General features: G+C 50.7%; 2 long non-coding RNA genes across 2 annotated transcripts; both read right to left on the bottom strand.

Moving 5' to 3' along the window:
• Nucleotides 1-7,719: 7,719 nt before the first annotated feature.
• Nucleotides 7,720-9,238, bottom strand: LOC135326072 (uncharacterized). Its single transcript, XR_010386729.1, has 5 exons — nucleotides 9,181-9,238; nucleotides 9,041-9,096; nucleotides 8,841-8,941; nucleotides 7,881-7,945; nucleotides 7,720-7,801 (listed from the first exon to the last, which is right to left on the bottom strand). It is a non-coding gene; the product is annotated as an uncharacterized LOC135326072 (long non-coding RNA).
• A 1,535-nt stretch (nucleotides 9,239-10,773) lies between these two features.
• Nucleotides 10,774-11,502, bottom strand: LOC135326071 (uncharacterized). The gene is made up of 3 exons (XR_010386728.1): nucleotides 11,085-11,502; nucleotides 10,945-11,000; nucleotides 10,774-10,844 (listed from the first exon to the last, which is right to left on the bottom strand). It is a non-coding gene; the product is annotated as an uncharacterized LOC135326071 (long non-coding RNA).
• Between the last annotated feature and the right edge of the window lie 293 nt (nucleotides 11,503-11,795).

Here is an 11,795-nt window from a genome sequence, read left to right as displayed (position 1 = left end):
GTGGTGAATTCCTTTTGCTGTTACTGTTGTTAGCATGTGATTCACCCTGTGTTTGTGTATGGTGTATGTCATCGTGCATGGAGGGCATATACATTGTGTATATGGTATGTATACTATTTGTGTATGTGCTGTTTTTGTACATATATGTATGCATAGACTGTGTAGTATATGTGTATATTATGTGTGTACAGTGAGTATATAGTATATATAAAAAGAAAGAAAAATAATAAGTATAGAAAGGCTTAATTTGCATATTTAATGAATTCAGTAGCAGGGGTAGGATACTGGCTGGGAGCAAATAATTTTTTTTTTAAATGGTTAAATCATTATTATTTGCTCCCAGCCAGTATGCTAGAAAAAAGAAGAGGAAGAGAGGAGAAGAGGAAGAGAGGAGAAGAGGAAGAGAGGAGAAGAGGAAGAGAGGAGAAGAGGAAGAGAGGAGAAGAGGAAGAGAGGAGAAGAGGAAGAGAGGAGAAGAGGAAGAGAGGAGAAGAGGAAGAGAGGAGAAGAGGAAGAGAGGAGAAGAGGAAGAGAGGAGAAGAGGAAGAGAGGAGAAGAGGAAGAGGAAACAGAAGACAAAGACGAAGAGAGACAAAGACAAAGACAAAGACAGACAAAGACAAAGAGAGACAAAGAAAGAGAGACAAAGACAAAGACAAACAGAGACAAAGACAAACAGAGACAAAGACAAACAGAGACAAAGACAAACAGAGACAAAGACAAACAGAGACAAAGACAAACAGAGACAAGACAAAGACAAACAGAGACAAGACAAAGACAAACAGAGACAAGACAAAGACAAACAGAGACAAGACAAAGACAAAGAGAGACAAGACAAAGACAAAGAGAGACAAGACAAAGACAAAGAGAGACAAGACAAAGACAAAGAGAGACAAGACAAAGACAAACAGAGACAAGACAAAGAGAGACAAGACAAAGACAAACAGAGACAAGACAAAGAGAGACAAGACAAAGACAAACAGAGACAAGACAAAGAGAGACAAGACAAACAGAGACAAGACAAAGAGAGACAGAGACAAGACAAAGAGAGACAAAGACAAAGACAAACAGAGACAAGACAAAGACAAACAGAGACAAGACAAAGAGAGACAAGACAAAGACAAACAGAGACAAGACAAAGACAAACAGAGACAAGACAAAGAGAGACAAGACAAAGACAAACAGAGACAAGACAAAGAGAGACAAGACAAAGACAAAGAGAGACAAGACAAAGACAAACAGAGACAAGACAAAGAGAGACAAGACAAAGACAAACAGAGACAAGACAAAGAGAGACAAGACAAAGACAAACAGAGACAAGACAAAGAGAGACAAGACAAACAGAGACAAGACAAAGAGAGACAGAGACAAGACAAAGAGAGACAAAGACAAAGACAAACAGAGACAAGACAAAGAGAGACAAGACAAAGACAAACAGAGACAAGACAAACAGAGACAAGACAAAGACAAACAGAGACAAGACAAACAGAGACGAGACAAACAACAAAAGACAAACACAGGACAAACACAGAACAACAGAGGACAAAGACAACAAACAAAGACAAAGACAGAGGACAAAGACAGAACAACAGAGACGACAAACAGAAAAAAGACAACAGAGAAGACAACCAGAGAGAACAAAGACAACCAGAGAGAAGACAGAAAGCACAGAAAACAACAGAGAAAACAGAGAACAGAGCAAAAAGCACACACAGGAGAGCTGAGAGAGCAGAACAAAGAAAAGAGCAGAACACAGAGAACAGAACAAAGCAAAAAGCACAGCAAAGAGCACAGCAAAACAGAAAATACAGAGCAAAGCAGAACACAGCAGAACACAGAGAGCAAAGCAGAAAACACAAAGCTGAGGGCAGAGCACAGAATACAGAGAAAAGCACAGAGAGCAGAGCACCACAGTGCAGGCAGACTGAAAGAGTAAATAGTAAAGACAGAGAAAGGTAGAGAGAAACCTGGACAAAGTGAACATAGACAATCAGGGAAAAGGAGAAGAAAAAGGCATAAGAGACAGACAAAGAAAAAAAGAATAGGAAACAGAACAGAGGACCAAAAAATTAAAATAAGAACAAGACAAAAACTTCTGCCTTCTTCTTATTTTAAAAGGTCAAAAGAGCAAGAGCAAAGAGGAAAAGGGTAAGAGCAAATGTGTGGCGCATGCAATTCAAATAAGACAACAGAAACAAACAGCAAAACCATCTTTATTTGAAAGGAGACACACACACCACCATCTTTATTGTTTTATTGCACAAAAAAAATCATCATCACAACATACAAAACATAACAAGCCCACACTCTACAAGAGCTGCACACACTCTTCAGCATTCACCTCTACATTCTCACCGCTACTACTCTCATCAGTCAGCAAGCGCCTCCAGTCTTTTGGACAGCTCCCAGTAACAACGTTACTGGACACCTCCAAAAACTGCCCTGCCTACAAAACCCCCGGTCCCCAGCCAAAGCTCCGCACCAACATTGGCGATGATCATCGCCTCGCAGAGCGGCCGGGACCGGGGGAAAAAAAACCCAGCCGGGGGAAAAAAAAAAAATCCCCCAGCTGGGTTTTTTTTTAATTATTTTAAAATAAATTCTAACTACAACCTGGAAAAAGAAAAACACATGCATACAAAGTTAGACACACTCACCACCAAGCCCACCCAACAACCACACAGCTGCCCACTCACTCCCACCACAATCATTCTACCTCCCTACAGTAACAGGCAAGCGCCTCCAGTCTTTTGGACAGCTCCCAGTAACAGCATTACTGGACACCTCCAAAAACTGCCCTGCCTACAAAACCCCCAGTCCCCAGCCACAGCTCCGCACCAACATTGGCGATGATCATCGCCTCGCAGAGCGGCCGGGACCGGGGGAAAAAAAACCCAGCCGGGGGAAAAAAAAAAAAAAATCCCCCAGCTGGGGTTTTTTTTTTAATTATTTTAAAATAAATTCTAACTACAACCTGGAAAAAGAAAAACACATGCATACAAGGTTAGACACACGCACCACCAAGCCCACCCAACTGCCCACACACTCCCACCACAGACAGTCATCACAGCTACTAACAAAACCACATGCTTCCATCCTTATTTAAAGATAACACTATCCTGGCATGAATAGAACCCCCCCCCCCGCCCCCAAAATGGCCATCCCAATAAAAAAAATTAAAGAAAAAAACCTACTTTTATCTCTTACTGACACAACCCCCCCCCCCCAAAAAAAAAAAAAAGAAAAAACAAAATAAGTGTTTCATAGATACATTATTCTGCTCTGGCAACTACCATTACTACACCCACAGGCAAGGCAGCTCCAAACACACACACAGACACGTACACACAGACACATACACACAGACACATACACACAGACACATACACACAGACACATACACACACCCTCCATGCAAAAAACAATGCCAGCACAGAAGATGCTGCCAGCCAGAAAGCCCTACAATGCCACGACCGTGCGGCTCTGGTGCTCTCCACGAGACCAGAAAAGAGTCAGATGCCACCATCTGTGATGGAAAGGGGCCGGCAAAGCGAGGAACGGCCATGCGGAAGAGGCCAGCAAGAAAGACCCGAGGCTCTGATGACACAGGGAAGAAAACCCTGAAAGGGCACCAGGAGGATGCAAAATAAGAGAGGCCTCAGAAAACACACGACCAACAAGACCTGAATGATGGCTGCCAAGATGATTGGCCAGAAACAATGCAGAATCACAGTGACAGACTGCTGCTTTCAGCTGCCTGCACAGAACAAGATGATCATTGGAGCAACACAGATGAGTCGGTCAAGACCAGACAAAAGACAGCAGATGCCTGTTGCACTAGCACTACAAAGCATATGCTGTGCTCCTTGAGCACAAAGAGCAAGGGCAACATCAAGACCTGAGCAAAAGATAGCACAGCTACAACACACACCACATACACTACACAACAACACAGACACAGGCTGGAGCTGCCCTGCCTGACACCCACCCTCGCTTTCTGCCATGCACACCCCACTGCCTCTGCCTCACACACACCAACACACACACACACACACACACACACACACACACACACACACACACCCCGCAACACCCTTTGCCCATGCACTTCGCTTTTGCAGTGCTCTGCATCACTGTTGCTCCTCAAGAGGCATCCTCAACAGCAGACACATCCTCTGCAGCAGCCACACCCTCTGATCTTCTTTTGCTCACCACATTTGCCTTCATCACCTGCCAAACCAGAGCACAAGCAGTCACCCCCTTGCCAGTCAGCTCCATCCCCATCTGCAAGGGCACCCTCCACCAAAGCGCCATCGGCGCTCCACTCACCTGCACCGCAACAACTCCAAACGCCAACATCCTGCCTGGGGGGAAGCCCGTGGCGCCTGGAAAAAAACAAAATAACAAAGTGACCCTTCTGCCAGGCAGCGCTCACCAGCCCTACAACATCCAGCTCCGATCCACTCACCTGAAAGTCTCAGCCACGCCTGGAAAAGGCCCACAGCAGACCTGAAAAAGCAGAGCAAAAGGCATCACTGAGAGGCAGCCCAACACCACCCACCCCACAATAAAATCAGACCCAACAGGCTGCCCCACTCACCTGCTCAGGCTCTTCTCAGCACTCAGCTGCTTCTCTCCACAACTTCCCGCAAAACCTGCAAGCACAGAGAGAAGTCACACACTCAGGCGATGCCCGCAACACCACCACTCCAGTCCATCACGGACACACTCCACACACCACCATGGCTAACACCCACAGGCAAGGCAGCTCCAGCCCCAAAAACACACAGACAAACAAATAGCAGACACAAACACAGAGGACAGCCCTACACAAAAAAAACCCTATTCCCACACATAAGACTGCCGGCCAGAAAGAGCCGCACGGTCGTGGCGTCGTAGGGCCGAGGCTCTGGACGAGCCCAGAAAAGAGTCAAACGTCAATGCCCAGGATGGAAAGGGACCGGCAAAGCTCAGAAGAGTGATGCAGAGGAGGCCGGCGAGAAAGACCCGAGGCCATGATGATGCAGGGAAGGAAACCCTGAAAGGGCGCCAGCGAGACGCAAGACAAGAGCGGCCCCGGAAGAGGTGTGGCCGATGAGGCCTCAACGGTGGCCACGACTATGACGGACCGCAAACGGCCACGATGCACAGTCAGAGTCACAGACCACCCCTTTCAGCTGCCTATACAGAACAAGATGTAGTCCATTGGAGCAATGCTGATGAGTCTGGCCAGGCAAAAGACAATGGATGCCTGCCACACTACTGCTGCAGAGCATAGGCTGTGCTCCTTGAGCACAAAGAGCAAGAGCAACATCAAGACCTGAGCAAAAGATAGCACAGCTACAACACACACCACATACACTACACAACAACACAGACACAGGCTGGAGCTGCCCTGCCTGACATCCACCCTCACTTTCTGCCATGCACACCCCACTGCCTCTGCCTCACACACACCACTCATCCAGAACAACCCTCCACTCTACACTGAACATCAGCACGCACACACACATACACAGAAACTGAGGATGCCCCAACACCCTTTGCCCCTCAACTTAACTGTGGCAGTGCTGTAGGTCACCGGTCCTCAAGAGCCATCCTCAGCAGCAGCCGCATCCACACTGATCTTCCTTTGCTCACCACATTTGCCTTCATCACCTGCCAAACCAGAGCACAAGCAGTCACTCTCTTGCCAGTCAGCTCCATCCCCATCTGCAAGGGCACCCTCCACCAAAGCGCCATCGGCACTCCACTCACCTGCACCACAACAACTCCAATGCCTGGGGAGGAAGCCCGTGGCACCTGGAAGAAAACAAAATAACAAAGTGACTCTTCTGCCAGGCAGCGCTCACCAGCCCTACAACATCCAGCTCCAATCCACTCACCTGAAAATCTCAGCCACGCCTGGGAAAGGCCCACAGCAGACCTGAAAAAACAGAGAAAAAGGCATCACTGAGAGGCAGCCCAACACCACCCACCCCACAATAAAATCAGACCCAACAAGCTCCCCCGCTCACCTGCTCAGGCTCTTCTCAGCACTCAGCTGCTTCTCTCCACAACTTCCCGCAAAACCTGCAAGCACAGAGAGAAATCACACACTCAGACGATGCCTGCAACACCACCACTCCAGTCCATCACGGACACACTCCACACACCACCATGGCTAACACCCACAGGCAAGGCAGCTCCAGCCCCAAAAACACACAGACAAACAAACAGCAGACACAAACACAGAGGACAGCCCTACACAAAAAAAACCTGTTCCCACACATAAGACACTACTGGCCAGGAAGAGCCACACAGTGGTGGCATCGTAGGGCCTAGGCTCTGGACAAGCCCAGAAAAGAGTCAAACGTCAATGCCCAGGATGGAAAGGGACCGGCAAAGCTCAGAAGACTGACGCAGAGGAGGCTGGCAAGAAAGACCCGAGGCCATGATGACACAGGGAAGGAAACCCTGAAAGGGCGCCAGCGAGACGCAAAACAAGAGCGGCCCCGGAAGAGGTGCGGCCGATGAGGCCTCGACGATGGCCGCGACTATGACTACACTGCAAACGGCCACAATGCAGAGTCACAGTGACAGACTGCCCCTTTCAGCTGCCTGTGCAGAACAAGATGTAGTCCATTGGAGCAACGCTGATGAGTCTGGCCAGGCAAAAGACAATGGATGCCTGCCACGCTACCGCTGCAGAGCATAGGCTGTGCTCTTTGAGCACAAAGAGCAAGAGCAACATCAAGACCTGAGCAAAAGATAGCACAGCTACAACACACACCACATAAACTACACAACAACACAGACACAGGCTGGAGCTGCCCTGCCTGACACCCACCCTCGCTTTCTGCCATGCACACCCCACTGCCTCTGCCTCACACACACCACTCATCCAGAACAACCCTCCACTCTACACTGAACATCAGCACGCACACACACATACACAGAAACTGAGGATGCCCCAACACCCTTTGCCCCTCAACTTAACTGTGGCAGTGCTGTAGGTCACCGGTCCTCAAGAGCCATCCTCAGCAGCAGCCGCATCCACACTGATCTTCCTTTGCTCACCACATTTGCCTTCATCACCTGCCAAACCAGAGCACAAGCAGTCACTCTCTTGCCAGTCAGCTCCATCCCCATCTGCAAGGGCACCCTCCACCAAAGCGCCATCGGCGCTCCACTCACCTGCACCGCAACAACTCCAAACGCCAACATCCTGCCCGGGGGGAAGCCCGTGGCACCTGGAAAAAAACAAAATAACAAAGTGACTCTTCTGCCAGGCAGCGCTCACCAGCCCTACAACATCCAGCTCCGATCCACTCACCTGAAAGTCTCAGCCACGCCTGGGAAAGGCCCACAGCAGACCTGAAAAAGCAGAGCAAAAGGCATCACCAAGAGGCAGCCCAACACCACCCACCCCACAATAAAATCAGACCCAACAAGCTCCCCCACTCACCTGCTCAGGCTCTTCTCAGCACTCAGCTGCTTCTCTCCACAACTTCCCGCAAAACCTGCAAGCACAGAGAGAAATCACGTGCTCAGGCGATGCCCGCAACACCACAGCCCATCCACATCAGGCATTCGCTCCCACACCTTTTCCTGCTCCGCTCTCCCATCCCAACTGCTGGGCTATAGCTCCCCACACCGAGGTCCGCCACACACCTGTAAAACAGGAACGGCGCTGGGCGACGGGGACAGCGCCGACGAGGTGATGGTCCTACGCCGGGCTCTACGTCCGCTCCCGAACTGATGCTCACCTCATCCTGCTCCTCCTGGATGTGAGCGACCTGCTCCCCGCAAGGCTCCACGCCTACAAGCACAAAGCAAAAATTGACCGCGCAACCCACTGACCGCAACACTCTCCTTCCAACACCAAATCTCTAGCTCACCTTCTTGGGGCATGCCACTTTCTTCCTCCAGCTCCCTTGGGCCCACTCAGAACACTGCTCAGCATCTGCAAAAAACAACAAAACAAAACAACATAAAGTGGAGCACACAGACATTGACAAATCACCATTCCAGTCCATCACTGACACACTCCGCACACCACCATTCCTAACACCCACAAGCAAGGCAGCTCCAAACACACACAGACAGACAAAAAAAAAAAAAAACATTAGACACAAACATGAAGGAAAGCCCTATGCAAAAAGAACTATTCCAATGCGTTCCACATGGTATCTGATGACACCACAGCCCTGCGGCTCTGATGCTCTGGACGAGCCCAGAAAAGACTAAGATGTCAACACCCAGGATGGAAAGCGGCCGGCAAAGCAAGGAACGGCCATGCGGAAGAGGCCAGCAAGGAAGACCTGAGGCCGTGATGACGCAGGGAAGAAAACCCTGAAAGGGCACCGGTGAGACGCAAAACAAGACCGGCCTCGGAACAAGAGCGGCCGACGAGGCCTCGACGGTGGCCGCAAAGATCGATGGGCACGATGCAAAGCCGGAGGCACGGACCGCCCCCTTCGGCTGCCTGCACGTGACGAGACACCATCCGTGGGTACGATACTGATGAGTCAAGCCAGCAAAACATGACAGAGGCCTACAATGCTAGCGCTCCACAGTGTAGGCCGTGCTCCTTGAGCACAAAGAGCAAGGGCGACATCAAGACCTGAGCAAAAGATAGCACAGCTACAACACACACCACATAGACTACACAACAACACAGACACAGGCTGGAGCTGCCCCGCCTACCGCACCCTCACTTTCTGCCATGCGCACCTCACCACCTCTGCCTCACACATACCCCACTCATCCAGAACAGCCCTCCGCTCTACACTGAACATCAGCGTGCACACACACACAGAGTTAAGACACCCCTGATACCCTTTGCCCCTCAACTTAACTGTTCAAATGCTGGGCATCACCATCGCTCCTCAAGAGCCATCCTCAATGGCAGCCGCATCCGCGCTGATCTCCCTTCAGTCACCACAGTTGCCTTTATCACCTGCCAAACCAGAGCACAAGCAGTGACCCCCTTGCCGGTCAGCTCCAGCCACATCTGCGAGAACACCCTCCTCCAAACCACCATTGTCATCACACTCACCTGTACTGTGCCAAAGCCACGCTCCAGCATTGTGGCTGTGACGCTGCCCGTGGCATCTGGAAAAAGCAAAACAACAAAACTACTCTTCTGCTAGACAGTACGGACTAGCCCTACAACTACTGCCACACCATTATACGCACCCATTCTACTTCACCTCAAATCCTCAGCCACGCCTGGGAAAGGCCCGCACCGTACCTGAAAAAGCAGAACAAAACACATCACCGAGAGGCAGCCCAGCAGCACCCTACCGCATAATAAAACTCAGGCAGACAAGCTTCCCTTCTCACCTGCTCAGGCTGCTCGTTGCCGCTCACCTTCTCCTCTCCAAAACTTCCTGTAATGCCTGCAAAACCAGCGAGAAGACCACACCTTGAGGTCATGCCAAAAACCACACCCCATGCACAACATTACCTCGCTACAATACCTTTACCTGCTCCGCTCTCCCGTCCCAACTGCCGGGCTACGGCTCCCCACGCCGAGGTCTGCCACACACCTGTAAAACAGGAACGGCGCCGGGCGATGGGGACGACGCCGATGAGATGACGGCCCTACGCCGGGCTCTACGTCCTCACCCAGACTGATGCTCACCTCGCCCAGCTCCTCCTGGATGTGAGCGACCTGCTCCCCCCAAGGCTCCACACCTACAAGCACAAAGCAAAAATTAACCGGGCAACCCACTGACCGCAACACTCTCCTTCCAAAACCAAATCTCTAGCTCACCTTCTTGGGGCATGCCCCTTCCTTCCAGCTCCCTTGCACCCACTCGGAACACTGCTCAGCATCTGCAAAAAGCAACATAAACTGGAGCACACAGACACTGACCGATCACCATTCCGGGCCATCACTGCCACACTCCATACGCTACCACTGCTAATAACCGCAGGCAAAGCAGCTCCAGCCCCACACACACAGACAAGCATTAGACACAAAACAAACACACATAGGTACAAGCATCAGACACAAACATGCAGGAAAGCCGTACGCAAAAAGAACTATTCCCACGCATAAGATGCTACCAGCCAGAAAGCCCTACGATGCCATGACCGTGCAGCTCTGCTGCTCCGGATGAGCCCAGAAAAGAGTCAAACGCCACTGCCCGGGATAGAAAGCGGCCCGCAAAGCTGGGACGACCGATGCCGAAGCACCCGGCCGGGAAGACCCGAGGCTGCGGCGATACAGGGAAGAACCCTGAAAGCATGCCAAGAAGATGAAAAACAAGAGCAGAAACAGAAGAGGGGCAGGCAAAAAGGCCTCGACAATGGCCCCGAAGATGAGCGGCCGCAAATGGTCACAATGCAAAGCCGGAGCGACGGACCGCCCCTTTTGGCTGCCCGCACGGGACGAGACGCGATCCGCTGGAGCGATGCCGATGACTGAGGCCAGGCAAAAGACAGCGGATGCCTGCCGCGATGGCGCTGTGGAGCGTGGGCTGTGCTCCTTGAGCACAAAGAACAAGAGCAACATCAAGACCTGAGCAAAAGATAGCACAGCTATAACACACACCACATAGACTACACAACACAGACACAGGCTGGAGCTGCCCTACGTACCACACCCTCACTTTCTGCCATGGGCACCCCACCACCTCTGCCTCACACACCACTCATCCAGAGCAGCCCTCCCTACTACACTGAATATCAGCACGCATGCACAGAATGAAGACAACCCCAACACCCTTTGCCCCTCACCTTAGCTTTTCCAGGGCTGGGGGCGGGTGGGGCGGTCAGGTCACTTTTGATCCTTAAGAGGCATCACTCAATGGCAGCCACATCCTCTCTAATCTTCCTTCGCTCACCTTCATCACCTGCCAAACCAGAGCGCAAGCAGTCACACCCCATGCCGGGCACCTCCATGCTCATCTGCAAGAGCGTGCCTCTCCAAACCGCCGTTGTCGCTCCATTCACCTGCACCGCGCCAAAGCGATACTCCCACATCCTGACTGAAAGTAATCCCATGACACCTGCAAAAAACAAAACAACAAAATTACTCTTCTCCTAGGCACTGCGGACTAGCCGTAAAACAACTGACATGCCATTACACTCACCCATTCTACCTCACCTCAAATCCTCAGGCATGCCTGGAAAAGGCCCGCAAGGTATCTGAAAAAGCAAAGCGGACAGCCCCAGAAGCCACGGTAGGAGTCAGAAGCAGAGCCACAAAAGAGCAGATGGCAGTGGGTTCGCAGGCACAGATGAAAGAAAAGAGCTGCCGGGCGAGACTGCAAACTGCTTCCTGCCGGTCCCGAGAAGGCCAGCAGTTTTTTTTCCTCTCTCAGCACTGAGGCTTGGACAAGAAAAGAGGTGAATTCGTTAGCTTGCAGGAGGTTGCTTTTTGACCCCTTCAGACACATGGACTTACTCACAGCTGCACTTAGTTTCCAAAGATGTGACTTCCTTTCTCATCATACTGCACTTCCAGGCAGGAAGAATGCTCACTTGGCTCTTCACACTCTTCACATAAAGTCTAGATTCTTCCATAACTCTGCATACTACAAAAAAAACTTACTCACTTCCTCTTGGAACAGAGCTGACAATATTTCTGAGGAGCAGCAGAACATCCGGCAAGCAAGCCGGAAACCACAGTAGCTGACGAGAACGATATCTCACATGCATCCACATTACTGGACATAAGGCACACAAGCACTACGTAGAGCAGAAACGTAGATGGAAATGTTTTCCGGGGACCCCTGTTCTGTCCTTTTCTCTGCAATCCAGCTGAGGGACAAACAATTCTTCGAGTGTCATCATCTTCAAAC

This window comes from Dromaius novaehollandiae, unplaced genomic scaffold (genome assembly GCF_036370855.1).
Source record: "Dromaius novaehollandiae isolate bDroNov1 unplaced genomic scaffold, bDroNov1.hap1 HAP1_SCAFFOLD_70, whole genome shotgun sequence".
Classification (NCBI taxonomy): Eukaryota; Metazoa; Chordata; class Aves; order Casuariiformes; family Dromaiidae; genus Dromaius; species Dromaius novaehollandiae.
This window is presented reverse-complemented; position numbering and strand designations above follow the sequence as displayed.